We start from the raw sequence: 13,994 nt of genomic DNA, 5'->3' as shown, positions 1-13,994 counted from the left end.
ATAGTAGAGTAAAATTCAGACTATAGAATTACTAGCCGTCAGGCTCGCTTCGCTCCCCGTATCCGTCAGTCGGGAGCTCCGCCCCCTGGACACCCGACTGGATCGTCCGAGAATGAGATCATAGGCTCGCTTCGCTCGCCTGCATTTTCCCATTTGACTCATTTTTATCATATGTTAGGAACGATCCAGTCGGGGGTCCAGACTAAACGTCTGGCTAAAACGTATGGGCGAGCGAAGCGAGCCTGACGGCTGTAATATAATATTCCCAGGAATAGCTCTGATTGAAGAAGCAGTGCCCAATCAATTTCTCCGCAAATGCATTTCAATATTCAACTTGTGCCAACCTAACAAAGTCACTCAAATTAATGCAACCTGACAAAATTATTAATTTAGTTACCAGTGACCAACTGTTTCGAAGAGGTACTCTCTCTAGATTATAGCTATATTAACATATGGTATGAACATTTTTCAATTATAATTAAGAGGACTAAGAAGAATATACATGCTAAAAGACGAACTTTAAACCCTTGAAAACCACCATTAGAGTTAAAATATTGCCAAAAGATTTCTTAGTGCGCCTCTAAAGGGCCAACCTGAACATCCTACCAAATTTGAACGTTTTTGGTCGGTAGATTTTTAGTTCTGCGAGTGATGAGTGAGTGAGTGAGTCAGTCGACTGACTGACTCACTCACTCACTCACTCGCAGAACTAGTCAGTTAGTCGTGCCATTTCGCTTTTTATATAAATAAAAGGACTTCCTAGTAGTTCTGTGAACAGTAGACCTCACGCAATATTCTTATCCATAAGTACCTGATTGAAACTATAACCTTATAATAGATAGATTCATATAAATCAGCTGACAAGTGATTACACAGTTGTGTGGAGAAGCCAGTCTATTGCTGATTTCCATAAGGTCTATAGTTTCAATCAGGTACTTGGGATGAGAATACTGCGTGAGGTCTTCTGTTCCCAGAACTACTAGTATATTAGGAAGTCCTACAGCAACTGACCTTGACAAGCGCTTGTGGCGTGGGGGATCTCCTGGTGATCTCGTCTCTACATGCAATTGCAGTTGTTGAATTGCAACAGCTGTTGCTCCACGCTGACTGAGTCCGTTGCTCGCCTTGTCCACTCGCACACGCCGCGCGAATCATCTGATGCCAGCCCGCCAGCTGTTGTTCTTGTCGCTGTTTCTCTCTCCTACAAACACACAATAATAATAACATGATATCTATTAATATCGGGGCAACAGCTTCGCTCCGGAGTACAAAAGCATAGACGCAAAAAGCATTGTATATATTATTTACTGATACACAGAACGTATTATTTCAAATTATTTTATTTATTTATTATTTATTATTTATTGCCAATTCATAAATTAATTATATTCATATATTACAAATTTTTCATAATTTGACCAATTTTAAAAATATAAAAACAATAAACATATTTCATTTTGTAAACAAAATATTATAAAACTAAATAAAATAAGAATAATATATGATTTTACTCTTAATAAAATATTTTTAAAACTAGGCATCACCAGCAAAAAGAAAAAACTCTTTGCCCGCTGGTGAGAGTTGCAAAATAACGAAAAAAAAAAAATAAATAATATTTCGAAAATAATTCTAAAAATTTAGTTTTAAATTCAACTGATAAATAAACAATTACAATAGAATCAGCAAAATCAAACAAACATTCCAAGAGCAGAAAAAATACAGAGATCAAAAAACAATGAATAACTATTTAAAATGCTATGCTTGATAAGGAAAAGAAATACTCCCTCTTAATCCACTCTTTCATGGTTTTTTTATTAATTTTTAAATTTAAATCAAAAGGTATTTCATTGATCAGTTTACTGCTCGTATAATAAGCTGCCTTCTGATCAATGAAAGTTTTGTAGGATAAACTTTGTATTTCTCTATTACAGCTGGTCTGAAATGATAAGGTTCTTGTTCAGCTTTGGGAGATACTTTATTTTTCATTAGGTACTTTAACAGGACTTTGATATAGAGTTGTCTCACGGTAAAAACATCAAAATCTTTGAAAATTAGATTTGTTGGGTATAACCTTGGTTTGTTAAGATGGTCTTTTATATTTTTCTGAATGATGAAGAGATTTTCCATGTGCACATCATATGCAGCACCCCATATTACTAAACATATTGTAAAACTGATTGAACAATGGCATGATAAACAGTTTTTAAGTGATTTAAATTCAGTATTTGTAATTTTATGGAATTTATAAGAAATATATTTTAGTTTTTTACACAGAAAAGAAATGTGAGGCTGCCATTTCAAGTTTTCATCAATTATTACTCCAAGATATTTAGTATTATTCACTTTTTCTATTTCTGGGCAGTTACATATTTGAAGATTTGAGCAAAGTGAATGCAGTCTCAGCTTGAAATGGTTTTCTGGTTTTCCTGTTGAATTTGGTGAAAAAGTTATGTATTTTGTTTTATTTATATTTAAACTCATGGTGTTTATGTCAAGCCATCTTTTTACTGTCAATAGATCACTTTCTGCATTACTAAACAAGCTCCGCCAATCAGCACTATTAAAGATTATTGCTGTATCGTCGGCAAATGACACATCCTGCCATTTTTCAATTTTAATTTCAAAAGATCATTAACATAGATGAGGAAAACAGGGGATAAGACTGTACCCTGAGGTAGGCCATAAGAATTGAGGTTTAAGGTGCTTTTCTGTGAATTTAAGTACAATATTTGGGATCTATCCTGTAAATAGCTTTTGAATAAATCTAAAGTAATTCCCCTTATTCCTATTTTTTGTAATTTCTTGAAAAGGGTTTCATGTGGTATTGTATCGAAAGCTTTTGATAAGTCTAAAATATTGACATGGTTTTATTTCTGTTGTTTAAATTACTACTAATCTGATTCACAAAACTACACAATGCGTCTTCTGTGCTTTTATTCTTTGAAAACCAAATTGCTGTTTCTCTATAACATTGTATTTGTCTAAGAAGTTGATTAACCGTAGTTTAATAAGTTTTTCAACAATTTTAGCTAAATTGCTTAAAGGCTGATTGGCCTGTAGTTATTGGTTTAGTCTTGTCACCCCCTTTGAATATTGGTTTCAACTTTGCAATTTTGAAGTGATCAGGGAAAGTACCTGTTACAAAAATTTTGTTAGTAATATCAGCTAGAGGCGCCGCTATATACTGAGCAATTTGTTTCAAAGTGAAGTTTGAATGTTATCTGTCCCAGGACTAGCATTATTTTTCAATTTAGATATGACTTCTTCTACTTCTGAAGCTTCAACTGGAGTTAGAAACCATGAGTTTTGAAGGGTACCATAGTTATTAAATTGCAGAACCTCTTCATTCCTACTGATATCTATAGCTTCTGCATGTCTCATACCTACTTCCGCGAAGAACCTGTTCAATGTCGATGCTTCCAATTTTATGTCTTCATTAGCATGATTACTTTCGTCTATAATATCATTTATGCATTTCCAGAGAGTTCTGGGTTTTGACTATTTTTATTTATTTCATTTGTATAATAGCTATTTTTGTTGTAATTATCAATTTATTCAAAGTGTTTTTATACAATCTTAAATCTTCTTTTAATTTATTATTAAATGGCTCTTTTTTTAGTTTTTTGTACATTTTATCCTTTTTATTGATCGCGTTAATTAGTCCTGGAACCATCCATGGCTTCAAGGTTTGTTTTTGTGTGATATTGTTATCTCCCTAGAGGATGCATCATGAACTTATTCAGTGTATCCACAAAAGATGATACCATCAGATTTACCTCACAGTTATTATCTTTGAATTCGGAAAACAAATTTTCTTGGGACAGACATTCTTTTAGTTGATGTAATCTAATTTTTTGTAAGTAACTTTTCTACTTTTTATTCTGTTTATGTTACCCATATATCCCAAATTAAGTGAAACGGAAAAGTGATCCGTTATGTTGGTTTTTTTAATATTTTCCTATTTTATACTTAATAATTTTATCAGAATTTTTAAGAAAAATGTGATCTAGGCATGATTTAGAATTCTCTGTTACTCTTGTGTGCCCGGTAATATAAGGTTTATAACCCTTTCCGTTCATTATATCTAAATAATCATTAGTCATTTTATCATTTGAACATAAGTTTAAATTTATATCTCCTGCCAAACAACATCGACATCTTCCGGAATGTTACTCAAATACTCATCCATACTCTCCAGAAAGTTTGATACATTTCCATTTGGAGATCTATATATCCCTATAATATTTAAACTTTTACCACTAGGTGTTACAACGTTAATACTATAGAATTACACTCTCTAATATTGCAATCTAATATATCAAAACTCAAGAGTCCTTTATATATATGCATAGGCCATCACATTTATTCAAAATAGAGTTCTTATTCACTACTTTATAACCCGGTATATTATACATAAAGGTATATTAACATTACACCAGTCTCTGTAAGTAATATTATGTCGTGCTTAGTTTTATAGTTTTCAAGAGTGCATATGAATTCATCAAAGTTCTTACCTAAGCTACGGATATTCATTGAATATATATTTAAAAAGTGAATCTCTTTCTCCTCACACTGTGGTACATAATTTAAATAATCTTCAACTACTTCAGTTGTATTATTTTCAGAATCATATAATGCAAAGATATCTTGAATATTCGTCATAAGAAAGGAGGAAAATTAAAACTTATGAGTTAAAAACGGTTCATATTAGTTTATAGTTTTTGCAGGTCCGCTACATTGTCAATGACAAAAGTTTTGTTGTTCCTACCCTCATCCTTTTTCACCAGAATCTTGCCATCGTTTATCCAGACGAAACGATAATGCTTGTCAGCTGCGACCTTTTTCGTTTCCTTCAGCAAATTCATGACAGATTGAGTCAGGTGATGAAAAACGCTTACTCTTCCATCCGGTAACGATTTATTAACCGTTTTTGTGGAGATTCCAGGCAAACCAGGATCCAAGGCAGATAATTTTTTGAACTGCGACATCCACGCCAATTGTCTTGTTTCCTTACAAACTTGAAAATAATAGGCTTACAATTTCCCTTTCCCTAACCGGTAATCTATGTCCTGAACTTAATCCCTACAGGTAAGATCACTTTTTAGTGTTTTTGATAATGAATCGAAGATCTCATGGATTGATTCATTTTTAGTTTCTGGGAGACCAGTGACTATTACATTATCGCGGCGACTGTACATTTCGAGATCGGAAACTTGCTTTTCTAGAGAGGAAATATTCATTTTTAGAGAGGCATTTTCGTTTTTAACTTTTTTCAAATCATCTTTACAGTTCGTAAGCTCCTTCCTAAGACTATCGAATTCATACGATATAAAAGTAACGGATTTCTTAATTTCTTCAAAATCACTCAAGAAAGTAGGAGACAGTTCAGATTGTATTATCTGTTTCACGATAGCCGAGATAGCTTGTAGGTCTACCTGAGATAAGGAAGCCGTTGTTGGCTGCGACGTTGAAGGAACCCCTCCTCCCTCCACCACTGCGTTGTTTTCTGACCTGTTTACCGGCGTTTTACACGAAATGCACCTCCACTTTGACTTGCTATCGGTTGACATTTTTCTAAAGTTTTTTTCGGTGATGGATTGACACAAAGATTGGGGAAGGACCAACAGGCACTCTCAAAACCGTTTTTCTTCCCGAATTTTGATATAAATAATGAATACGGTAGTCCAAAAAGTAGGTTTGTGTTACCCCCTGTGGGTTGGGGGAGCTTTGAGTCGATCATCGTACTCAAGACTGTGTTGAAAAACCAGAATTCCCCACAGCATCCAGCTTGTCGTAGGAGGCGACACAAAATGACCTCAAGGCAACTCCAGAAGTTGCCTTGCGTTCAAACCCCGGTCTGCCCCATCAGGGCAGTTTCGGAGGGGCAAAAAGAAACCCAAGTACCAGAGATGACGAATTCCGGCACACATGTGGTCAAGAGGCTGAGTCGAGGGTGGCCGCGGCCCTAGAGGCCTTTGGTGTCCCTCTCTCAGCGGAAGGACTACAAAAAGGCCAGGAGTGGAACTCACGTAGGTCTCAAATTTGTGGGGTAGAGGCCAAAACTCACCACTGCTCAAAGAAGGGCGGGCCATTTCGGCAAAACTTCTTGGGAGAGGTGAGGCTTTTTGACACTGCTAAGTTTCTGAGGGACAAAAAGAAAAACCCAAGTGACCAGAGATGACGAAATTCCAGGCACAAATGTGGGTCAAGAGGCTGAGTCGAGGGTGGCCGGGCGCCCTAGAGGCAGTTTGGCGTTCCCTCTCTCAGCGGAAGGACCTACAAAAAGACCAGGAGTGGAACTCACGTAGGTCTCGAATTTGTGGGTGGAGAGGCCAAAACTCACCACTGCTCAAAGAATGGTGGCCATTTAGGCAAAACTTCTTGGCAGAGGTGAGACTTATAACCCTGCTAAGTTTCTGAGGGGCAAAAAGAAAAAACACAAGAGGCCAGTGATGGGTGAAACTTCAGGCACAAATGTGGGTCAAGAGGCTGAGATTAGGGTGGCCGGGCGCCCTATATGCACTTGGCTCCTCTTGCTCCTGACTCCTTTGCTCCTTGGCTCCTCTTGGCTCCTCAGCGGAAGGACCCCTCAAAGAGGCCAGGAGTGGAAGTCACGTAGGTCACGTGGACTAATCAGTCTGAAGAAACTGCCAAGCATATCACACTGGATTGCGACAAGGATTGCAACCAGGTGATGAATGGGATATTAGCTTAGGGAAAAACTTCTGGTTCTTGTAAAGGACATAGGTATTGGTTTGCCTAACTAACATACTACTTGGACACACAATAACATCCGGTTGACGTTTGGGGTTCTTTGAACCTTTTGATCCTGAATCCGTCCCTTCAAAAACAATAAACAACAATAATAGGTTGTGTTCCATACCGGTACATTTTTGAATAAGTCCAATTTTCAGTCCAATCATTTTAAAACAAAATAGGTCGAATGTAGATTATTTACAAACCGAATCGAATAACAAAATAACACTCACTAATCATTAGAACTGTAAAATAATGATAACTTTGAACATTTTTTATAGATACTTCAATTTAAAATTTACAATGAATAATAATACTTATGTATATTATATAAATTAGTTTGCTACATATTGTTAATTTATTATATTATGTCTAGTATGAATTTTATCGGTTGCAAACAATATCATTGTATGTCATAGAATGCATGATTAAGCTCATATACAACAACAAAATGATGAGTTAATTATCACCTTTCATTCAAAACATAGACAGCAATATGATGACCGTATTGTAATAGTGGCATTATAATACACGCAGAAAAATATTGATTTCCTGAACTGGCTGAATGAAAGCTGAATAAATTGCTGTAATCAACTTGGTTGAATCTCAAACATTTTAATATTCAGAATTTAGAGAACTAAAAAGTGTAAATTTAGTTTCAGCGCAAGTCAAAACAATAGACAAAATTGATTGTTTCGAGCCCCATAGTGTAAATAAGATGCAACTTAGAAAGCAGTACTATTTTACTGTTTACTATGGTGAAGAGAGTCAGCCGCACCGTACCGAATCTGCTGTTTCCCGTTCCACAGCGTCAAATCAAATACATAACAATATACATCAATGGATTGGATATTTAATTCTCGGATCGAAAAAACCTTTATTGACTGGGCTATTAGTTTATTCACTGTAGCTTCAAATACATCGTCGTTTAATCCCCTTGAGATTGAATTAGAACTTTAAAATTATCTGCACTTATAGCGAATAGATCACTGATTCTAATGATGTTGTTAAATATTTTAAGTTCATTCAACTTGTATGAAAAAAATGAAGTTTAACTAACTTTGGGGTAGGCTAATACTATCTTCGATTATACAATATATTGTATCTATGAACACTTGTACAGTTTCTGAATACAGATGACAATATCTTCATATTATCTCGGAATTTGATTCAAAGTGAAGCAACATAACCTACGTTTAGACATATTTCAAAATTCGGAAAGGGAACAGTTTTGGTCTAGGCCTGTTGGTCCTTTTCTGATCATATATTTGATTTATGTAAATGTAAATAAATAAGAAATATCCTAGATTTTGAATAAGAGGAGATTTTGAAATGAGGCAAGTCACCTGTATGGAATTTCCGATATCGATTTGGTGAATTGAGTTATGAACTTTGCAAGCTCAGCTTTAGTATTCATCAACCTGTAGGAGCAATCAAGTTCAAATTGCAGCCGAACCAATTCCATTTCCATCTTATCCCTGAAAATAAACAAAAATATTAAAAATAGAAATAAAAAATAAATCAAATCACTTGAGAATGGCATCAATGTCCGAAACATGTTGTGATTGAATATTTCAAAAAGGGTAGGCCTACTAAGATTTTTATTTTTCTTTCTATTTATTTAAAAGTAACCCTATACAGAAAAGAGATAAAAAATCTTAAACTTTCAAAGTGGTCTAGTGGTCAGGAGCGTTACCAACTTCAGACTGCTAGCACCGCCTGGTTCGTGGGTTCGAATCCCGCCGGTGTCATGGACTTTTGATCATCTCATCAAAAACATCCATTACCCACGCACAGGCCACACGCTTATGTGGGCATCATCCGCAATAAACAAATAATACACAAACTTGTGATAAATAATACATTTATTAATAAGTATGGTACATAAAATAGAATAGAATAGAGATAGAAAGGAAGCTTTATTATTCAAGTTGACACACTACAGGGACCGGCATATTAATCTGAAGATTTTGTAGTAATTGTTATGTTTGAACCACTGTCATTGAAAAGGCGGGAATGTTGTAAATCGACAGATCTATTCATGCCATTTCAGTAGCCAGTACGTCGTGGTCAAGTGAAAATCGAGCAATTGTGATTGAAGCTTATTTTAAAAATAATGACTCAGTTATTCTAACACAGCGTTTATGTCGCAGACATTTCAATAATTTGAATCGACACGCGCCTGTTCCCAGTAGGAATACGATCTTGTTGTGGGTAATGAATTCCAGAAACACGTTGTCCGCTTTAAAAACGAAACAAAGAGGACAAAAACGAACCGTGAGAACGCCTCAAAAACGCCTGAGTAGCTGTTACACGGTCTCCACGACGCTCAGCAGCGAAACATGCTGTTGCGCTAGCCATTTCTGATCGAAGTGTACGACGAATTCTTCATTCCCACTTAAAATTCCATCTGTATAAGATAATGTTAGTGTAACAACTTGAAGAAAATTATTGGGCATATTGCAAAGCCGCTTGCGAGATCATTCTCAAAAAATTCCACCAGGATGCCGTTATTGTTTCAAGTGACGAGGAACATTTTCATTTTTCGGGATTTGTGAATAAACAAAATTACCGTTATTGAGCAGCCAATAATCCACAGAACTTAAGGAAGTCAGACAATGAGAAATTGAAGCAATTCCACAAGTGATGATTGAGCGAGCAATGGTAAATTTTAGAATAAGGTTAAGTGAGTGTGTGAAAAGTAACGGGAATCATTTGGATGACATAATCTACAAATAAAAACCTTTGTGAGTAATCTATGTAATTCACTAAAAATTGCAAAATTTGATATAATATATGATTCAATTGTACGAGAGACACTTTAGTTATTATCCCTCAAAAATCGTCAGGTTTTTATGCCGGGCCCTGTACAAACACACATTTACGCACACATTATATTAAACACACATAAGACAACCGCCAGACGGGATACTTATAATAATGGTCACAGGTTATCACTAATTTGATTTGATTTTGAAACTTCTTTATTGTCCCATAATTCTACATAACATGAAAAATTTACAAAATAATTATATTATCCTTCAGAAGAAATTAAGCACAAAGGTATATTACCTGTTTGCCTACTAACTATTACCATAGAGAAACAATAGCATAAGTAGATATCCCATGGTATAGGGCGTTTATGTCGCAACTTTTACTGTTATCTCAAGCCGATAGTCCACGTAGTTCTTTCCTGTGAAGCTTTATGACGCTGGTAGTCTCTCATATTGTGCCGTTCATACACTCTTACCCCAACAAAACAGTAAAAATCAACAATAATCGACAGTAATCGACTTGAGATAACAGAAAAAGTTGCGACATAAACGCCCTATACCATGGGATATCTACTTACGCTATTGTTTCTCTATGCTATTACCCCCCTAATTTGTTGTTCATTTTGAGTAATAGTTTTTGTGGTTTTTTTTAATGTTAATTCTTCACGCGGTCAACCTATTTCCCCTCCTCAGCATCATCATTTTTGTTATGTTGGTATCTGTTCTTTTACCATCACCTTTCTGATGAAACTCAATTTTTGTGAAAGCCATTATTGTCCAGTCAAATGGTCATTTTCAGGAATTAGCCCCGAAAGAATTTTTCTCGACGGTATTACAAGTATTTTGGGGCGCTGAATTCGAACCTGTAATTTGCTGACACGCCAGAGGCGGCTTCACCCCTAAAAACTCACACATTTTGGGGCTTTCTTCAATTTCTTCAAAAACCTCAGGTTTTACTTAAAAAAGCATTCTCTACAAAATTAAAGGCAATAAAATATCCAATAAATTGAGTGGTCGCGCAGGATTGTACGATTACTGGTTTTGGAGCTACAGATTTTCAAAAAAGAGTATTTTTCTGGAGTATCAGCAAATTCAGCGCGCCAAAATACTTATAAAACCACCGAGAAAGATATTTCAGGACTAATTCCTGAAAAATGACCATTTGACTGGACTATTCACAAAAGTTGAGTTTCATCAGAATGGTAAGGTAAGATTGACTTTCAGCATTAAAAGTATTGTATGATACAAACAATTCAAGATTTCATAAAACCTTCGAAATTTTTAATACAGTTGATGATTTTCACTCAAGTTCGAGGTTTCATAACCGTTTATAAAGAAATATCGGGCACCGAGCTACGCTTGTTATTTATTTATGATAAACAGAACACAATTCTTCAAAATTATTGGGGAAGGACTAACAGGCACAGCCCAAAACTGTTTCTTCCCCGAATTTTGATTTATACACTATACAGTAAATGGTCCAAAAAGTAGGTTATGTTTCATACACTTGAATTCAGGTCCAATTTTTAGTCAAAATATTTAAAAACAGAAGAGTTCTAATTTGGATTGTTTACAAACCAAATTGAATAACAAAATAACACTCACTAATCACTTAAAACTGTAAAATAACGATTAACTTTGAATATTACGTTATACTCTAATTTAGAGTGATTAGATAAACCATGTTATGTCAACAAATCAGATTATTTTGATAAAATTTCTAGATATTTTTTCTCGCGAGATAAGGTAAGCTGATTGAATGATTACACAGCTGATCTCCCACACTGGCACACGCATCTTCAGACGACGAAATTATCATCTGTTCTTCCGAGGATGAATTACCCTTTTAATGTTGTTCAACGAGTTTTCCCAGGGATGAGACATAGTGCAATCGAATTTTTATATCATAAACCTACTATGTTCCAAATTTCGTGAAAATCGTTAGAGCCGTTTTCGAAATCCGTTGAACATAAATAACCAGATATAAAAATATAAACAGACATACAGAAATTACTCGCTTAATATATAATAGGATATCAACTTGAAAGAACTACTTAGCCTATTTTATTCAAAAGTACGAAAAATTGAAGCTTGAAAGAAGTCAGCTGTGATGAGTTACTACTGAACTTACTTGCTAAGAGCTGTTTTCTTTTTTCTGACTCCACCATGACTTGCCCATTTTTCAGACCTATGAAACAGTAAATAAGTGAGTAAAAACAAATTGTAATTATGATTAAACCATAATATTTTATTAAATAGCTATAATATTTTGTTGATTTTTTCAACAAGGCTACTAACATTACTATTACCCTTTTCATTTTCATTACGATTTGGACATTATTTGATAATGGGATAGATACCCGTGACTATTCGTACCTCAAAGAAAATAAAAAGGTTACGGGTATATCTATACAATAAGACTTTCAATTATTAGCTCTTAATAAATGCATAATTCAATTTATCAACAAAATATACAAGCTGCTGGGTAAAATGATTTACTTTAAAATTAGACTTCCTCTTCAGAATTTACACCTACATTTTTGGGACAGGTTAGGCCTATATTCTCTTTCTTCCTAGTCTACTCAATAATGTCATGTAATCTTGAGATTTATTAGAAATTTTGTTCTAAGCTAATAATACTAGTAGTTCTGTGAACAGTAGACCTCGCGCAGTTATAACGACGTCCCAAACCATAAGCACATCCACACTGATACACTAACTATTTATTTGATCAGATCATGCTTACACAAGATTTAATTATCATATAACGCTTTCCGGAATTTAGCGCGAGAAAATCAGAAGACATCTAGGCGTCCAGACGAGCTGTTATAAGTTCTTTGCATCCTATTATTTTGATAGTGCATAAAAATTGCATTCAATGAGGCATGCAATTTATAGTCTACACAGCTGCTAGATTTTTACCAAGTTACATTGAGATATTGAATTACATACGTCATGGCATGCATTTATAGTCATCTCGACAGCTGATTATGATGAATAATTCTATAGTCTGATTTTCACTCTAATATTGACGTATGAAGGAGGCTCCTTTTCCATTTATATTATCCTTCATATGCAAAATTTCCAAAAACCTTGTATATACGTGGACGCGCAATTTAAAAAGGAACATACCTGTCAAATTTCATGAAAATCTATTACCGCGTTTCGCCGTAAACATATAAACATTTAAACATTAAGAGAAATGCCAAACCGTCGACTTAAATCTTAGACCTCACTTCGCTCGGTCAATAAACAGTAAGTTTATTAGAGACTAGCAGGTAACCCATGCTTCGCAAGTGTCTAATTCAAAACTTGTCACTCTGAAAACTCTTTATCACTGATAATAATAAATCTCAACTTGATAAGTTTTTATCATTTTTTGCGCATTAAAACTCACCCAGTATCGAAATCTGATCCTAAATAAATTATCAAAGTGATTTTTTTATTTTCGAAACTCCTTTTTATTTGTTGTATCTCATCCGATAATAAGTTATTGCTAACCACATTCGAAAACTTTTGATTGGACCATATTATTATGACATAGTTTTCGCATTCACCTTCATCAGCTAAAGCAGTTTCCTGAAAAAAATTTAAAATAAACAATCAAATCGTATTTTTCTGCCCTTTAGAAAATTTATGGAATGTTATTTGTGATCAAAATGTACCTACATTAACGAGGTTTATTTGATTTGTAAACAATAATTATCATTAAACGAAAATGCCAATTAAATGCTGTAAAGACATCTGATATTGAAAAAAGTAAGAAGTTCAGTTTGTTTTTTGTATACCGTTAGCCTAATATGTCAATAGAAGAATAAAATTGAGTTTTTTATACTATGTGTCAATAAAAAGAGTTTTCATGATCTTGGTTTTTTATCAAGGTTTATAGCCTAATGATTATAATTATAATACATCTCTACACACTACAAATTCAAATTAATACAATTTACAAATAGTCTACATTTGCAAAAAACTTTTTGAAAATGTGTTTGGACACTGTGCCATTGGTGCATTGTGTTCAGGAGGGTGAGATCGGAAATTTCCACCCCACTTTGAGTACCCTACGACGTCTGGTTCTTGAGATATGAGACATCAAAGTTCCCCCCCCATCATAAAACATTCTTATTAATTTATTATTTCTTATATAGCTGATGCCAAAAAGTTAGGCGGCTTCATGGGTCACATGGTGTAACCTACTCACAGCTGATGCAATGCATCTATTTATTGTCTCTTTTGATTTAAAAATCATCACCTAGCCAAGCTAGATGACAACTCTACTTGACAACATCAGCTTTTGGAATGCACAAGAGACCCACAAAACCGCCTAACTTTTTGGCGTCAGCAATACCTGTAGTGTGGCGAAAAATATCGTTCGCACCACGGGCAAAAATGTTTTTCCGGCTCTCAATCTTTTCTAGTCCTCGGCCTACGGCCTCGGACTTGAAACCCGATTTCGAGTCGGAA

This window comes from Nilaparvata lugens, chromosome 4 (assembly GCF_014356525.2).
Source record: "Nilaparvata lugens isolate BPH chromosome 4, ASM1435652v1, whole genome shotgun sequence".
Lineage (NCBI taxonomy): Eukaryota > Metazoa > Arthropoda > Insecta > Hemiptera > Delphacidae > Nilaparvata > Nilaparvata lugens.
This window is presented reverse-complemented; position numbering follows the sequence as displayed.